Below are 20,460 nucleotides of genomic sequence, written 5' to 3' on the forward strand. Positions count from 1 at the left end.
GGAGGATTGGGAGTTCAAAGTCAGCCTCAACAACTTAATGAGGCCCTAAAGAACTCAGCAGATATGACTCAGTGATTAAGTGCCTCTAAGTTCAATCCCTGGTACCAAAAAGTAAAAGAAAAATTTTTGTGTTTGTGTATTCTATGATCATTAATAAATATACTAAAAGATGTTGCATAGGGCATAGGCCTTTGGGTATAGCTCAGTAGTAAAGTAATTTTCTATCATCATGAGACCCTGGATTTGATCCCCAAAGCAACCAAAAATGTTGCATGACAGAAAAATTGCAGACTTAAATAAATCACAATTTTATACACTGGCACTGAACACATGGAAACTGGAATTAAAATATAGCAACAATTAGAGTTACACCCCAGATTAAATACTTAGGCACAAATTTAGTGAAACAGCTACAGATTACATGTTAAAAATTATAAAACATTAGTAAAAGGAATAAGTACAAATTTAAATAAATAGACTTGATGGGGATAGCCAGGGCAAGATGGTGAGTGAGAAAGTCTGGGTCAGGGCCAGAACAAAGGTACATGGAGACAGTCTTCCACAAGATCAACTTCCTGGTTGACAAAAGTGCTCATAGACAAAATCAGTAGGCCCTATTAGTTAGACTCTATACTTGTGTCCCTAAACTAGGGATACAACAGAAAAACTAAAGTGGATGTGTGGACACAGGGAGTACCTATGAAAAAAATATTAAGAAAAGTGTGGACAGGGGAGGAATAAAGAAAGGAGTAAAATCCAGAGATCATAGAAAGAACAAGCCAGAACTCTCCCACCATATTCGCAGCTCTGGGGCCCCTTTCTCTTTGGAAAACTCTGTTACTGTCACTTTTACAGTAAATCTGATGCTTGTTTGCTGTCTCTGTGTCCATTTTTTAAATACTTTGCTGAGTGGATACAACAACCCAGCACCAAAGACAGTAAAGACCTACCAGCTTCATAGATTGGATGATTGATGTAATAAAACCATTGCTTTTCCACCAAACACATGTACATATTTAAAACAACCTGAATCAAAATCCCAGCAAGACTTTTTTCAGATACATACAAAAATACAAAAATATTGATTTTAGAATCTATGTGAAAAATCAAAGTAGCAGAATAATTTAAAAAACAGAAAAATGGAAGCAATCACACCACCTGTGATTAAGAATATATATATTTTATAATTTAGTATCTGATATCTCCCAAAAGATCATGTGTGAGAGAACACCAAAGGGTTTAGAGATGAAATGATTGGGTTATGAGAGTCTTAACCCAATCAGTGAATTTATCCCTTGACAGGGATTAACAGAGTGGTAACTGAAGGCAAATAAGGGGTGACTGAAAATGATAGGTCTTTGGGTTTATACTTTGGGGTATGTATTTTGTATCTGGCAAGTGGAGCCTCTTGGCTTCCTTGTGCCATGTTCCCAGCTGTTCTCCTCTGCCACACTCTTCTGCCATATTGTTCTACTTTATCCCAGGCCCTGAGGAATAGATTCCACCATACTATGGACTGAGAACTTTGAAACTGTGAGACCCCCAAATAAACTTTTCCTTCTCTAAAATTGTTGTTGTTGAAGTTCTTCATCATCTTCTTCATCTTTTTTGGTGTTGCTGGGGATTGAACCCAGGTCCTTGTGCAAGCATTCTACCAATTGAGCTATACAATAATTCTTCCTTAAAAAATTAATTGTAGGTGGACATAACATTTTTATTTATTTTTATGTGGTTCTGATGATCACACCCAGTATGTCACACAGGCTAGGCAAGCACTCTACCACTGAGCCAACACCACAACCTCTTTAAAATTGTTTTTTTCAGGTCTTTTGGACACAAGAAAAAAAAACCTGACTAAACCAGAAATTGGTAACAAGAAGCAGGGTCATTGCTGTGACTAACCTGATCAGGTGATTCTGAAGTTTTGGGAGATTTTCGGAATTTATGAGAGAAATTTTGGAAAGTTTAGTAAGCTGGAAAAGTTTCAGATTGTTGTAATCAGAGCTTAATGAGTGTTTCTGGTGGGAGCTCAAAAGACTAGAATGTCAATGGGATTACAAACAATAAAGACACAGCTTAAGAGGTTGCAAAGGAAAAGAAGGACATTATTGGTCATTGTTCTAGAAGATTTTATTGTTACCTTCTGACTAAGAAATTTGTACATTTTGTTCATGTCCTGAGACTTTCTGTGAGGCTGAGTTTAAAAGTGATGAACTTCTTAATGGGGCAGAAGAAATTTCTAAGCAGCATAGTATTTAGGCAGTAGCATGAACATTGCTGGCAGCTTTTAGCCACATTTATTGTGATACTCAGAAACACAAAGCCGAGAAGAAAAATTTGAAAAACTTGGACTTGAAAAGTAGAAGTAATACTGTTGCTAAGGAATGTGTGGTTGTGGAAGGGTTTACTTCCACTAAAGAAATTATTTTGCCCAGAGACAATAAGAAAGATGGATTGAGGGCATCTCAAAATTTGGCAAGACAGCTGTCATCTGAGGCTCAAAGGAGTAAAAGCAAAAATTCCTTTGAGAAGCCCGCAAAGTGGCATACACCTGAAATCCCAGTTGCTCCTGAGGCTTACACAGGAGGATCATGAGTTCAAAGCCAACCTCAGCAAAAGTGAGGCACTAAGAAACTTAGTGAGACCCTGTCTCTAAATAAAATACAAAATAGGGCTGGGGATGTGGCCCAGTGGCCAAGAGCCCCCAAGTTCAATCCCTATTACCCCCCAAAAAAATTCCTTTCAGAAGAGACAAGTGTGACACCATGCTTGCACAGGGAAACTTAAGAAGTTGTTTCATCATGCTCAGCCACTCATTTACTCAGAAGCTTCTGGAACCAGGTACCCAGAGGCTTGGCTACTGCCCAATATAGCAGAAGATCTTGGTGGTAACGATTTGGTGCCGATTCTTCAGGATTGCAGAATTCTGAAGTTCAGAGATCATGGAGACTTCCAACCAAGATTTTACAAGAAGGTATGGGAGGCCAGGAAAAGTGCTTCAGGGTCAGAATCCCAGTGGGCAGTCCATTATAGGGCAATAAGTGAAGATGTGAGGAGGAAGCCAAATCTGCAGTGGAGACCCCTGAGATTAAATAATACAAGTATCATGAACATCTGCTGAAGAAAACTGCAGGAATCTATCAGAGACAAACCGAGAGAGAGGTCATATGGACTGCAAGTTATGGGAGTGGAGCTACACAGTTCTTTGGGAAGAATATCATGATATCATGTACTCCAGATGCTGAACATGAAACTATAGAACTTGTTTGCCAAGCTGGATTCTGATCTTACTTTGGTCCCATTCCTTATTTCTATACCCTTATTTTTCTGAAAGGAGATGTTTACTCTAAAACTTTATATATTGGATACATGTAACTTGCTTTTGATTTTTGAGACTGTTAAGACTATGGGGATGATTGGAAATTAACTCAATGTATTTTGCATTCTATGACAGAAATGAGCTTTGGGGGACCAGAGGTAGAATGTTATGCTTTGGATAAGTGGTGTACTCCATAAACTCATGAGTGAGATGATGCAAGATGATTTACAGGTAAAAATGATGGTGTTAATGTAATCAGTGAATGTACTCCCTGATACAAATTAATTGAGTGGTAACTGAAGGCAGGTAGGATATGGCTGGAGGAGATGAGACATTGACAGCCATGTCTTTATAGTGTATATTTTTTATCTGGCAAGTAAAGTCTCTCTTTGCTTTTTGATGCCATGCTTCTAGCTGCTTTCCTCCAGCACCATCTTCTGCTATGATGTTCTCCCTCATCCCAGGCCCTGAGAATTGGACTTGGTCACCAATGTACTGAGAACTCTGAAACTGCAATACCTTAAATCAGTGTTCCCCTCCTAAAATAGTTCTTGTCGGGACTTTTGGTCACCTTAGCAACAAAGCTAACTAAAGAGCAGATAGTCATAGTAATATAAACAATTTGGTATTTTCAGAGGCATAGACACTTAGAAAAATGCAATAAAATTTTGGTACAATAGCAGTCTTACAAAAACTCACAACTGACATCTGACATAAGCATAAAAATTATTTCATGAAGGAATGATTTTCATTTCAAGAATAGTGCTGGAACATATTGAACACTGATATGCAGAGAAAATTAATATTGACTTGGGCCTCACATACTGCACATAAATTAACTTAACATACATCATAAATCTAAAGGTAATGCTATAATGCATTTCAAAAAAATTAGAGAATGAAAGGTTTGAAACTCAGGGTTAGTCAATGTTGCATAGACATGACACCTATAGGAGAGAGGACAACTCTTTTTATGAACTATTAGGAGGTCAGAAAAGAGATTAGGAGGTTCATGTTTATGCCACATGTTAAAAAAATGGGATAATAAGAGAAAACTGTACAAATGTATTTAATGCAAGTTTTACATATTGTAGAGAAATTCACAATGAAATGACATCCTAGAGACAAGTAAATGTGTATTTTTATTTTTAGGTATTATTAAGAATAGATATTTGCAGCTAAATATAATTAGAGAACAGGAAGGGGATGGCTTATTGGTAATATACTTGGGGTAACACAGAAAAGCCTATTTATTAATATCCTTCTCTATTAGTTGTATTCTAATAGGCGAAACTATAACTCTGTTATTATCTGGAGATTGATTGTGCTTTATTGAGATGCATATAATTCCAGGTTGAAAAAGAATGTACTACTGATGATTTATTTGGAGTGTTAATTTGATTGAAGTAAGGGATATCAAGATAACTGGTAAAGTATCTTCAGAGATATAGATTTTTTCCCCTCTGGGCATGGGAAGGAACCTCTTTTTGGAGTATGTTATGCTTGAAAGAAAAAGAGTGGGGAGAGATAACAGTGCCCTTTCTGCTTCTGCTACTGTCCAAGATGCCAAAGTTGCCATATTTGAGAGAAATGTGTCCTAAATATCTTCACAATGAAAGTACAAACCACAAAATTAATAATAATAATAACAATAAATTAAACTTTGCCAAAAATCAAAACATTTGCTTTAAGAAAAAAAATGATAACTGAAAACAGAATGAAGTAAAGTTTACAGGCAAGTAGAAAATATTTGTGCAACAAATATATATATATATATATATATATATATATATATATATATATATATATATCCTTGTATCTAGGATAAAAGAAGGATTCTCATATTATAATATTAAAAAGATGACCAAATAATTTAATTAGAAAATGGGCAAAAGACTTAAACAGACATTTCAAAATAGAGGATATAAAGATGGAAAATCAAGCACATAAAAGGTGATCAACATCATTAGCCATCAGAATCATACAAATTAAAACCACAATAAGGTATCAGTATACACCATTCTGAAAGCCAGATACAAAATATAGCACAACTCTAAATGTTTTTAAATATATAGAAAAACTGAAACATTTGTACATTGGAGATGTATAATGTTACTGACAGATTGTTTGAAAACCACTAAGTAGTTACTTTTAAAACTGAACATACAACTCCCATATAATTCAGCAATTATACTCTTGACTTTTATCACAGAGAAATTAAAATTGGCAATTACACAAAAAACTGCATATTAATATTTATGGCAGTTTATTTATAAGACTCAAAAAATGAAAACAATCCATGTTTTCGGGGAAATTATCAAAAGCATTGTAGTTATACATAGTAGCTGGATTCATCCCAACAAAATAATAACAGGCATGGTATCTGCCCTACACCATTTCAGTCCTTGTTTCTCCCTCTCCCACCTCACCTCCACTCCACTAATCTTCCCCTTGCTCATCTATTTATCATTCATTAATGGGTGCTTTCCACACACATATATAGGTGAAATTCCCTGTGGTATATTACATATGCACATAATGTAAAATGAATTGTTAAATTCATTCCACATTTCCTCCTCTTTCCCTTTCCTACTCCCTCCCTCTTGATCTCACTTCTGCTGCACTGAATTTTTCTGTATCTTTGTGATATATCATCTACCCTTGTTTCCCTTATTTTGCTCTACCTTCCACATATAAGAAAAAAAAATATTGACAAATGATTTTGATTTTCTGAATATGGCTTATTTCACTTAAAATAATGTTCTCCAATTCCATCAACTTTTCAGCCAATGCCATAATTCCATTCTTCTTTATGGCTGAGTAAAACTGCCTACTGTGTGTGTGTGTGTGTGTGTGTGTGTGTGTGTAAATCTATTAGTCTATGGCAGGGCATCTAGACTGATGTCATAATTTGGCTATTGAGAATTGTGCTGCTATGCTAATTTTAGTTCTTTTCGATAAATGCCAAGGATTTGGTACAGCTGACTCATATGGTGCCTCCATTCCTAGATTTCTTAGAGGAATCTCCATACTGCTTTCTGGAGTGGTTTTATTAATTTATGTTTCCATTGACAATGTATGAGTGTACCTTTTCCCCCACATCTGGACAAATTATTAAATGAATTGTGGTATATGAAATGCTACTCAGCAGTAAAATTGAGTAAGTTGTTGATACACACAACTTAAAAGAATCTTGAGTGAATTATACTGAGTAAATATTCCAGTAGCAGATTTTTATTTATTATATATACATATTAAATTTATAAAATTATGGAGATGGAAAGCATATTTTTTTCTTGACAGATGTTGAAAATAAGTGAAACAATAGAGAAACAATGGAGGTAGCTAGTGTTATAATAGAGCTGAATGGATCCTTGAGGTATTAGAACTATTCTGTATGCTTACTGACCTTGTGATCATACAAATCTACATTTGATGAAATTTGATAGAAGTAAATAAACATATAAACATGCATTTGCACACCATGAGTGCATGTAAAACTAATGATATCAGAATAAATTTGGCATCTGTATTAATCCAACTTCTTGATTTTAAGCATTTATTACAATTATTTATGATAAGTGAGTGAAACAAAGACGATTGTAGAGGGAAACTTTAATGATTTAACAACATTTTGCAACTCTATACTAATTTTCATTCAAAATGATTAAGAAACAATGAGTAGTCTTCAAGAAAACTTATGAATGCAATGACATTATTACACATAAAAACTAAAAATATTTTCTTCATATCATCAAATATCCAGTCAATGTTCAAATTTCCAATATCTCATTCCTACTCTTTTGCTCTCACCACATCCCCACACATGTTTCAGTGTACATTTTAGTATTGATAAAAACAATGTAGATGTAATGCAGTTGGTTTTATATGAATCTTAAACCTTTTTAGTATATGGGTTTTATGTTAGTATACTGGGAAGCGAGATTCAAGTTAACTGAATAGAGAACCACTGCTCACCTCCACTTGTAAGAGTAAGAACCAAATTAATAGTCTGATAGCTGCATTTTTATGGTGAATGACTATAACAGAGCACTGGAAATTAACAAGAGAAGACTAGAACCTGGTTATGTTTGCAGACCTGGTACAGTAGCATGATAAGAAAAATATAATAGCATGTCATGTGCCATCCCAGCTTCCCATGTGCAGGCCTGAGTGGTAAAAAGAGAGTCCCCCCCAAAAAAACTCTATTATTACAGATGCTGGCATTTATTGCTAGTGGGAAGTTTCAGAATCCTAACAGGCTTATAGCCATCTGACATAAGCTATTTGAGATCTGAAAACTAGCCTTGCTTTGAAAAGGAATCTCACATCATATCCCAGTGAACACACAATATGATTTAGCCAAGAACCATCCTGAGAAATTAGCTATTATTTGAATTTGGACTACTCCAGGGATTAGATATCCTTGCATAATCCCATCTCTGGAGTGCCACAGATATTCATCTGCATTGGCATGGGGAATAACTGATTCACAAACTACATATGACCAAGCAGAACAAATATGACCTAAGCCCACTGGGGATCCTGCATTTTAGAGTAAGGGAATTGCCATACAGAACAGAATAGGATATGCCACTTTTGTGAACCAGAAGATAAGGTCATTTACTCTTTGAGACAATAGATATGGCCAGCCACATGCTGAGTTACATAAGTGCTAGGACCAAAGGCAAGAACACATATAGTTCCCATGAACCCTCTTCCCCACACTGTACTCAGGCACCTGCTATTGACAAGGTGGGAAAAGAACACCATGGTTCTGCTCTTACACTGCCAGAGAGATGTACTAAGGCATCTCTGAGAAACTCCATATGTTTAATCTTCCCCACCCATGCATACATGGATACAGAAGAGCCATGTAAGACATAGCATGGGTCTGCCAAAAGTTCTATTACTAGGCAGACATTACCACCAAGGCAGAAGAAACAAATGCATAGTTCCTGCTGTTACCAAATCTACATTGCTACTACCACTGGTCATCTCCATGCTTTGTCTCAAAGCATGTCCTCTATCAGGACTTGGAATGAGAAACATTGACAGAGTGGTGTAGTTCCTGCCACTGCTTTTCCCCATTTAGTGTCTGCAACTATACCTTTGATTGTTGAGAACACAAGTGCTTAAGACCATTTTTCATGGTGGTACCTGAAACAGAGTCTCTTGCTAGTAGCAGATTTAGCATCAATGGTTCCTGAGGAAGCCCCCATTTTCTATTAAGGACCACCACTGTAGGAGTCCACACTGTAGGAATAATTACATAACTACTTTGAACCAACTATAGCCTACACCACAAATGTGTGAACTACTATGGTATCCCTACCCTTGCAAGGCCAACAAATATAGCAGGTGTATCTAATTATAAAAGTATTCTTTGAGTACAAACACAATATTTGCCAAAGGAACTACAGGGAGACTCTGCATTAGTGCCAAGCCAGAATCAAAGCCAGCATTGAATAAAAAGCATACTATACAAAACAAATGTTCAAGAAAAAGCAAGTTACTAAGGAGCCCACCCCCAAAAAAGCAGTAGAGATACCTCATCCATCAGTTCAATGGCAAGGTAAGGACACAAGAAAAGGCATATTAATATAATGCTTGAAAGAAAACATAATAACTCTAATAGGCTCCAAGTAAAGCAAAATAAAAATATATTAATGGATAGAAAAGGAGATATCAAAGTTATCTGTATGATGATGAGATGATTCTATACATAGAAAAAAAGTGAAGACTCAACCAAAACACTATGAGAAGAGGTAAACGTAATTCAATAAAGTATATAATTTAATACAGTAAATAAATTATTCACACGTACTGTAATTCAACACAGTACATAAAATTAAAATGAAAAAATCAGCAGTTTTTTATATACCAATAATAATTGTGAAGGGAAAGAAATCATGAAAGCAATTCCATTCACAGTAGTTATACAATTAAATGAAATATCTATGGATAAACATAATGAAAAAAGTGAAAGACCTCTAAAATGAAAAATTCAAAGTGCTAATGAAATTAATTGAAAAATATACAAAACATGGAAAGAGTTCCTATTTATATTGTTAAAATATCTATACTTCCTACAGCAATCCATAAATTAAATGCAATCACCATAAAATCCCCATAACATTCTTCACAGAACTAGAGAAAACAATTCTAAAATTCATATGGAAGCACAAAAGCACTAAATAATGAAAACTCTTGAGTAAAAAGACAAAAAAATGGATGTATCACAATTAATATTTCAAGACATATTACAGAGTCATAGTCACTAAAACTGTGTGGTATTTCATAAAAACAGACACAAAGACCAATGGAACAGAAAACAGATCCACAAAATGAACCTACATAGTGGGACACCATAGTAGTTCACACATTTTTGGTGTAGGTTGTAGTTGATTCAAAGAAGTTATGTAATAACTCCTACATATATATCTATACCTAATTCCTTCTTGACAAAGGAAACAAAAATATACATTAGAGAAAAGACAGTCTTTTCAACAATGGTACTGGGAAAAGTGGATTTCTACATGTAAATTATTGACAGTTGACACCTGTGTTTTACTTTGTACAAAAAATGAACTTAGAAAGGAAAATCTTAAGTATATGATGTGAAATTCTGAAACTATTAGAAGAAAGCACTTCAAAACATTGGTACAATTATTTTCTGAAGAATACTCCAAAGGTATAGAATATTTTTTTTAAATGTCAAATGGGATTACAGCAACCTAAAAAGCTTCTGGGACTGCAAAGGAAACCATCAACCAAGTTAATGAACAACCTACTGAATGGGAGAAAATATTTGGAAACTATTGGTCTTATACAGATTTATTATCCAGAATAATCAACGAGCTAAAATCTTAATAAAAACCAGGTATCCATGTTTTTTTTTAAATGGATGAAGAACCTGAATAGTGACTTCTCAAAAGGAGAAATACAAATAGCCAAAATATGTATCTAAAAGTACTAAATATCATTAGACATCAAGGAAATGCAAATCAAAACCACAATGAGATATCATATCAACAATGTTTGAATGGTCATAAAAAATTAAACAATAACAAATATTTGTGAGGATTTGATAGAAAGGTGTTCTTATACAGTCTGAAAACATAAATTTCTGCAGCTACTATAAAGAAAAAAAAAGGAGTTTCCTCAAAAAACTAAGATACAGAAACAATATGATCCATTGATATACCTCTAGATATAAATGCAAAAGAAATTAAATTAGCATAACAAAAAGATACCTGCATAACCATGTTTTTTGTGGTACTATCCAAAAGAGTTATGGTATTAAATCATACTAAATGTTGATTGACAAAAAAAAAATGGATAAAAAGTTTTTTATATACACACTATGGGGTATTTTTAAGTCCTAAAGAACGTAATTTTGTAATGTGTAACAAAATGGATAGAATTAGAGACCATTAGATTAAGTGAAAAAAAAACAAGAGAGATAAGTATGGCATGTTCTTTCATATTTGGAAACTAAAATAAGAACAATGATTATTAGAGGTTGGCCAGGATTCAAGGGACAGGTAGAAAAAAGGGTTATTGAATTTATCAGTTCATATTGTATGCATGTATAAAAGCATTATACTGGGATAAATATGTATATTAATATGTGCTAATAAAAATTTTATATGAAAATATATGAATCATGCATTTGGTATTATTTATCATGCTTTGTACTTCTGTGTTTGAAATACTGAGGTGGTCTTTATTTAAATTATTTATACTTTACTGAGACATAATATTTTCGCACATTTATGAGGTAGAATATGATAATTTGATACATGTATACCATTTATAAAAATCAAATCAAGGTAATCAACCTTTAGGTTAGAGTGAAAGCAGCCAGAAACAGCTATATATAAGGAATTCATTGTGATCATATTTAACGTGTTCTTCTGTTTTCTGCAGGTCCTATAAATTTGTAGTCAGATGCATAGGTCGAACCAGTTTTAAAATTTCTTCCAGGAGAATGAACAGATTAATCCATGGGTTTGTTGTCATCCAGAAACATTTATGTCTGCTTAGTTGTCTTTCATTCTGTGATATTGTGACACATTCACCAATGCCTAAATCCATTAATTCACTAGAAGACGTGAACTCAATTTGTTCTTTGGGTTTGCAATTAACAACAAATTTTGCATTCTGTAATTATGTTTACTTATATCAACTCAGTATTTGTGCCAGTGTGCATCCATTGCATGCTTAATTAGCTTTCAGATCATTACATGATTACCATAAATATGTGCCTAATTACCAATTATCTAATTTCTACAATTGGCTGTGTTAATATGAAAAGTTTTAAATGGAAAATTGGAGATCAATACCTAAAAAGATTGAAAATATTTATAATCATCATAATTAGCAATCAACAACATATATAAAAGCACTTAGGCATTTTTGGCCTCTCAAGACTATTATTTTGTGAGATATTTTACATGTAACATGTGGGTAAAAATAGAAATATGATAGTTGTATATTTATTAAGCTATCACACAAAGGTTCTAATGCCTAACCATGAACTGGAAAATGTTTTTTTTCTGATTATCTCTTAGAATGACCCTTACAGTGGAGAAGGATATTGCATAAAGTATTATATAGATACAATAATGCAATTGTTTGTGTCTATTGTTTTTATAGTACTAATAAAGATAAATTTATTGACATTAATACTATTTGAGATTTGGTGAATGAATAAGAAATAACCAATACCTACACTAACAAAAAAGACAGAAACGTATAACTGAGGCTTTTTAAAATATTCTTTAGCATAATATATGATGAAAATATTCTTTATATGTATCAATCTAAGTGCAAAAAAAGGACATTTAATGGGTATTTCATAAGGAAATTAATTCAGCAATTCAATTCTTATGTCTTTCAACTTTCAAATTATATAAGGGAAAGACTATAAAGGTATGATGAATTCTTTGATTCTTTGATTTTAACTTGTAGTCACATTTTTTATTTAAGCAAAAGCAAAGTCATCATTTTTCCTTTTTCTTTTCTCTTTCCATCCTTCACTGCTTTTTGACTTGAAAATCTCTAAGATTTCAATGCCCCATATACTTCTAGAAAAATGTCCATTCTACTTCAAAATCTAAATAATGTGGAAAGTCTATAAAATATTTCCTTGTCCCTTGACACCCCTTCACCATAACAGTTAATTACTCTTTTCTCTTATTTCTTTATTTATCAATGATTTATTGCATAAATTGGTGGGTTTTTTGTTGTTGTTGTTGTTTTTGTTGTTGTTGTTTGTTTGTTTGTTTTTAATTTGCCTTGCTATCCTTTAGGAACATGAAGTTCTTTGAGCCAGATTTAGCCAGCCCTGCACAGAAACTGCTGCTCAAATAGCGGCCTCCCTCCCGTCTTGGCACTCTGTCAGGAGCCCCCAAGGAACCAGTGCATGCTGCTGGCTGAGAGGAAAGCAAGGCTTATGGATTCTCCTCATCTTTCTCCTTCTGCTGCTGCTGCTGCTACCACCTGTGCCCAACCAGTGAGCATCCCAACACCTCCACTAGCAAGGCTTTGAGGTCTTAAGCTGACCTTAGCAGCTTAAAAAAATACTTAAAGAAATTTCAGCAAGATGGCAGGCTAGAAGGAAAAGGCATTTCTCATAGCTCTGGTACCTGGATTCAAGAAGTTGGATTACTGTTTCTCTGCAAGACAACTAGCCACACAATAAAGCACCCGGGGCCTCACTAAACCTAAGACCCACTTCTGAGAGCTTCACCTATAAGAACTCATCTCACAGAATCCAGCTTTGACTTCACCCTGGAGCATAGATCACAGTGTTTCTTATCCCAAACTATATCATCTGGATGAGAAGGAAAGCACAGAAGTTTTGAACTCCAATTGGCATCTTAGTGAACAACATAATAAAAAGAAAGGATCTGACAACCTGTAACCTCAAGAAGAATACATACTTCAAGAAGAAATGGAAAGAAAGATAGTTGGGCACAGAGAGTGAATACATATATTTTTTTCTTATTTTTTATTTGTGCTTTTTACATATGTGACAGTAGAATGTATTTTAACACATTATACATACATGGAATATAATTTATTCAAATTAGGATCCTATTCTTGTGGTTGTAAATGATGTGGAGTTACAATGGTCCTTTATTCATATATAAACATGGAAAGTTATGTCAAATGCATTCTGCTGTCTTTCCTATTCCCATCCCACTTTCTTTCTCTTCATTTCTCTTTGTCTAATCCAAGAAACTTTTGTTCTTCCTTTCCTCCCTTATTGTGTGTTAGCATCCACATATCAGAGAGAATATTTGGCCTTTGTTTTAGGGGGATTGGCTTATTTCACTTAGCCTGATGGTCTCCACCTACATCTATTTACTGGCAAATGGCTGAGTAATACCCCAATGTGTATATAAACCACAATTTCTTTATCCATTCATCTATTGAAGCAGACCTAGGTTTATTCTTAGCTTTGCTATTGTGGATTGAATTGCTATAAACTTTGATGTGACCACATCACTATAGTGTGCTGACTTAAATACCTCTTGATATATACCAAAGAATGGGATAGCTAGGTCAAGTGGTGCTTCCATTCCAAGTTTTTTGAGAAATTTTAATACTGCTTTCCAGAGTGGTTGCACTAATTTCCACTGTCATCAGTAATTATATAAGTGTATCTTTTCCCCCATATCCTCACCAACTTTTGTTATTTGTATTTTTGATAAATGGCATCTGACTGGAGTGAGATTGAATCTCAGTATGGTTTTAATTTACATTTTTTCTAATTGCTAGAGATGTTTTTTCATATACTTGATGACCATTCATATTTCTTCTTTTGTGACATGCCTACTCAGTTTCTTTTCCCGTTTGTTGATTGGGTTATTTGTGTTTTTGGTATTAAGATTTTTTTTTATTTTTTAAATATCATGGAGAATAATGCTCTATGTGATGTCTGAGAGGTAAAGATTTTCTTCCATTCTGTAGGCACTCTCTTCATGTTCTTGATTATTTACTTGTCTGAGAAGAAGCTTTTAAATTTGATATCATTACATTTATTGATTCTTGATTTTACTTCTTGTGCTTTGGGGGTCATGTTGAGAAAGTCAGTTCCAAAGCTGACATGATGGAGAGTTGTGCCTATGTTTTCTTCTACTAGGCACAGGGTCTCTGGTCTAATGCCTAGGTCCTTGATTAACTTTGAGTTTAGTTTTGTGCAAGGTGGAAGACAGAGATTCAATTTCATTCTAATTAAATATATATTGTCGATTGACCTTTATTCATTTATTTTTATGTGGTGCTGAGAATTGAACCCAGTGCCTCACATTGCTATGCCAGCACTCTGCTACTGAGCTAAAATCTCAGCCCTCAATTTCATTTTGCTAAATATGGATTTCCAGTTTTCCCAGCACAATTCATTGAAGACACTATCTTTTCTTCAATGTATATTTATGGAGCCTTTGCCTAGTAGGAGATAACTGTATTTTCTGGGTTTATCTCTCTGTCTTGTATTCTCTTCCATTGATCTTCATGTCTGTTTGGGTGCCAATACCATGCCATTTCTGTTACTACAGCTCTTTAGTATATTTTAAAGTGTAGTTTTGTGATGCCTCCTTCTTCACTTTTCTCACTAAGGATTCCTTTGGCTATTCTGGACCTCTTATATTTCCAAATGAATTTCATGAGTGCTATTCTATTTCTATAAAGAACATCACTGAAATTTTAATGTGAATTTAATTAATTGCATTAAATCTCTATAGCACTTTTGGTAGTATGTCCATTTGAATCATTTTGACTGATCTGAATAAAGTAGTATTGAGTAAATTTTATATTGGTAATACTATGTATTAGAAATGAACATAAATATAGCCTTAGGCTTAGCTATGTTAAATTATGTATTTTGCCTTTATAATTTTTCCCTCATATAAGCCAAAGGCTACTTATTGTCCTTCAGGTAAAGAAATATTAAGGTAGATGTTGATATTCAAAATTTACTATTTAAACACAAACTAGAAAAGCTGATGTTAGAGATGAGTGAAAATAGTAAAGATGCAATATAAAAATAATGCCTCCTTAGATCAATGTTACCTCATTTATTGCTTTTATGATTGTATAACCAATGCTAAGCATCTTCAAGGATTCTTTTCATTTAGCTCTATGGATAGTGGTACATTTTTGACAATAGTTCATCATAACTTATGAGAGTAATGCCATTGAAAAAATAGCTCTAAATCAATTAGCAGTATTTCCTGTTTTCTGGGTTATGAAATCGTTGAGATACAGAGAATTCTTAACTTATAGTGGGGTTAAATTCTGATAACTCCATTGTAAATCAAATGTACCATAAGTCAAATAATGCACTTAATAATTTAACGTACTGAACATTATAACTTAGCAAGTAAGTACACTGTAGAGTACTGTTGTTTTTTTTTTTTTTTTTTTTTTTTTTACTATCATGGTCTTGTGACTGAATGAGAGTTGTGGTTTGTTTCTAATTCAAGAGTATCATGCCACTTAGTGCTATCCTGAAAAAAGAACAGAATTTAAAATTAAAACACAGCTTTTATTAAATACATTTCTTACTTGCATCATTCTAAGTTTAAAAAATGTCTTAAATTAAATCATGATAAGTCTTGGATTATATATTCTACTTTTCAATTACTATCATTTTCCTTTCTAATATTTGTAGAAGTAAAAAAGTATGATAATTTCCAGCATCCATTATATAAGTTAAAGCCAACACTCCTAAAAAAATACAGAATTACAAGAAAAAATAATATAAATGTACTGAATCAAAATTTTAAATAACAGGGGTTCTTCAGAGATTAATATTTGAAAAACTTTGGGGAAACTTCTGTTTTATGCTAATATTTAAGAATAGCCATGTAGAAATATGATAGGACAAAATGGTATGATCTATTGATAATAGGTTGATGTTAGAAAACTCACTGCTGTGTGTCTGTTCAGCTGCTTCTTGCACTTTTTATAGCATACTTTCCCCTTTCTCGCATATTTGGTGGGGGAAGCTCTCAGATCAGATCTGCATCTGGACAGGTGCCAGGTATCCAAACCCCCCCCCCCCCATCAGCAGTAACTCAGCAAAGTGATTACCCAACACAAAAACAGCTCTCAATAGGGCAGGTGTGCAGTGTGATAGGGAGCTGCCCACCTGGTGGGAGCTTTGGTGTAAGAGATCCCGCATTGGGAACTGCAAAGTGAGAGAAGGGGCTAAAATTGGGAGCCTAACAGAGAGATCAGGAACTGGGAAATCTCCAGGAAAGAGAGGGAGATAGTACCAGGCACTCAAGTCAGACAAGCAGTCCCAAAGAGACTCGTGAGGTGCAATCTCCCTGCAGGAACTGGCGGGTGGCACTCCCCACTTCCAGACGCCCTACAACAGGACCAGTCTTTCCACCCTGGTTACCTCCCGACAGCAGAGACACCATTTTACAACAGACAACCCCACCTGGATGAGAAGAGAAACAGAAAATATATGGATATCTAAAACTAGGAATAGCCCTGTTTTTTTCTTTCAAGTATTTTTTTTCTCTTTCTCTTCTACCCCTCTATCCTCAACCCCTCAAAACCCAAAATATCTGAAACCAAGAACTTTGCATAAAATAGGATTTTGAGAACTGAGTCATCTGAAAAATATAATATAGAGATATAGTATATGCCCCTTTTTTTCTTTTTTCTTCTTTCATTTTTCCTTGCCCATCCAAATTTTACTATTTTAACATTCTGTATTTTTCTAAATACATAGTGTTTGTTTTATGTACTCTACTACCTTCCCACGTACTTATATACAATAAATTACTTCCTGTTTATTCTCTTGCTACTAAATCTCTTCATTAGATTTCTCTTCCACATTTTCTAAGATATATTAACTCTATATCCTCACATCCTTCCTCCTCAGCATATCATTCTATGCTCCGCCTCCAGTTGATTGTCCACCATCAGAAACTGTAAACCATTTTACAAAACTACTGATTATATTTTAGATAATAATTGAATCCAAAATTTCTGTCCTTTGAGACTAAACTGTAAACATCTTAATAACAACAATTTGTTCATAAGTGGTATATTGTTGATATTGGGATCTGTTAACATTGTCCTTCCCCACAAAGGAGGAATATTGGAACCCTACAAGAGCACTATAAATCTATAGAGCAAAAACAATAACACCCCAGACCCACAGAGCTGGAAAGGAAGACACACGACTTAGACTTAACTTAGACTAGAAGACAGACTTCACTGACATATCTAGACGATTTCAACCCGCATCAAGCAGATACACTTTCTTCTGAGCAGCACATGGATCCTGAATGTTAATTGCTTAAACTCACCAATCAAAAGACATAGGCTAGCAGATTGGATTAATAAAAAAGACCCAACAATATGCTGCCTCCAAGAGACTCATCTCATAGGAAAAGACATATACTGTCTGAAGGTGAAAGGATGGGAAAAATCATACCACTCACATGGACTGCAGACTATTTTATACAAGTAAAATGTATATACATTTTACTTATACAAAATAAAGTAGACTTCATGTTAAAGTTTATCAAAAGGGATAAAGATGGACATTACATACTGCTCAAGGGAACCATACACCAACAAGACATAACAATTATAAATGTATAGGACCCAAACAATAGTGCAGCTATGTTCATCAAACAAATTCTTCTCAAGTTCAAGAGACACATTGACCATAACACAATAAACTTGGGTGACTTTAGCACACCTCTGTCACCACTGGATAGATCTTCCAAAAAAAAGTTGAACAAAGAAACTATAGAACTCAATAATACAATCAATAATTTAGACTTAACTGACATATCTAGAAGATTTCAACCCACATCAAGCAGATACACTTTCTTCTCAGCAGCACATGGATCCTTCTCTAAAATAAATCCTATACTATGTCACAAAACAAGTCTTAGAAAATACAAAAATGGACAGATACTATCATGCATATGTGTCAGATCATAATGGAATGAAATTGGAAATCAATGACAAAATAAAAAATTAAAAGATCTCCAACACCTGGAGAATAAACAATGTGCTAATGAATGAACAATGAAGACATCAAGTAGGTGATTAAAATTTCTTAGAGGTAAATGAGAACATAGACACAACATATCAAAATCTCTGGTACAGCATGAAAGCAGTTCTAAGAGAAAAGTTCATTGCATGGAGTTAATTACTTAACAGCAGAAAAAGTCAACAAATAAATGACCTCACATTACATCTCAAAGCCCTAGACAAAGAAGAGTAAATCAACAGCAAAAGCAGTAGGCAATAAATTATTAAAATTAGAGCTGAAATCAAAACAAAAGAAACAATTAAAAATTTTGACAAAACAAAAAGTTTGTTCATTGAAAAAATAAATAAAATTGGCAGACCACACTTCTATTTAACATAATTTTTGAACCATTGGCCAGAGCAATTAGAAAGACAAAAGAAATTAAAAGGATATGTATAGGAAAAGAAGAACTTATATTAGCACTATTTGCTGATGATATGATTTTATACCTAGAAAACACAAAAAGCTACACCAGAAAACTTTTAGAACTAGTAATTGAATTCAGCAAAGTAGCAGTATATAAAATCAACAACCATATATCAAAGACATTTCTGTATTTCAGTGACAAATCATCTGAGAAAAAAATATGAGGAAAACTACCCCATTTACAATAACCTCAAAATAAAATAAAATAAAATAGTTGGGAATCAACTTAACAAAAGAGGTGAAAGATCTATAGTTGTCAAAACAAGAAATAAAAGCCTATACATTCTTAAAAAAGAAAGAAAGAAAGATCTGTAGAGTGAAAACTACAGAACCCCTAAAGGAAAGATATCAAAGAAGGCCTTAGAAGATGAAAAGATCTATCTTGGTCTTGGATAGGCAGAATTAATATTATCAAAATGATCATATTTCCAAAAGCAATATACAGATTTAATGCAATTTCAATCAAAATCTCAATGGCATTCCTTTTAGAAATAAAAAAAGCAATCATGAAATTCATCTGGAAAAATAAGAGACCCAGAAGAGATAAAGCAATCCTTAGCAGGAAGAATGAGGCAGGTGGAAAAACTATACCATACCTTAAACTATACTACAGAGCAATAGTAACAAAAAAGATCATGGTATTGGCACCAAGACAGAATGATAGACCAATGGTACAGGATAGAGGACACAGAGACTATCCCACAAAACTATAATTATTTTATATTAGACAAAGGTACCAAAACTCAACTCACAGTGGATCAAGGACAGAGAAATTAAACCAGAGATTCTGATTCTAATAGAAGAAAAAGTAGGCCCCAATCTTCATCATGTAGGATTAGGCCCCAACTTCTTTAATAAGACTCCTATAGTGCAAGAATTAAAACCAAGACTCAATAAATGGGATGTACTCAAACTAAAAAGTTTCTTTTCAGCAAAGGAAAAAATCTGTGAGGTAAATAGAGAGCCTACATCATGGGAGCAAATTTTTACCCCTCACACAACAGATAGAGCACTAACATCTATGGTATATAAAGAACCCAAAAAGCCAAACACCAAAAAAACAAATAACCCAAACAATTAATGGGTTAAGGATATGAATGACACTTCTCAGAGGAGGATGTACAATCAGTCAAGAAATATGTGAAAAAATGTTCATCATTGCTAGCAATTAGAGAAATGCAAATCAAAACTACTCTAAGATATAACCTCAATCCAGTCAGAATGGCAGCTATTATGAAGACAAACAACAATAAGTGTTGGCGAGGATGTGGGGAAAAAGTACATTCATACATTGCTGGTGGAACTGCAAATTGGTACAGCCAATATGGAATGCAATATGGAGATTCCTTGGAAATATTGGAATGGAAGTACCATTTGACCCAGCTATTCCTCTTCTTGGTCTATACCCAAAGGACTTGAAAACAGCATACTACAAGGACACAGCCACCTCAATGTTTATAGAAGCACAATTCACAATAGCTAAACTTCGGAACCAACCTAGATGTCCTTCAGTAGATGAATGGATTAAAAAATGTGGCATATATACACAATGGTATCTTACTCAGCTATAAAAAAGAATACAATCATGGCATTTGAAGGTAAATGCATGGTGTTGAAAAAGATAATGCTAAGT

The sequence above is a fragment of the Callospermophilus lateralis genome, chromosome X (assembly GCF_048772815.1).
Source record: "Callospermophilus lateralis isolate mCalLat2 chromosome X, mCalLat2.hap1, whole genome shotgun sequence".
Taxonomy (NCBI): Eukaryota; Metazoa; Chordata; class Mammalia; order Rodentia; family Sciuridae; genus Callospermophilus; species Callospermophilus lateralis.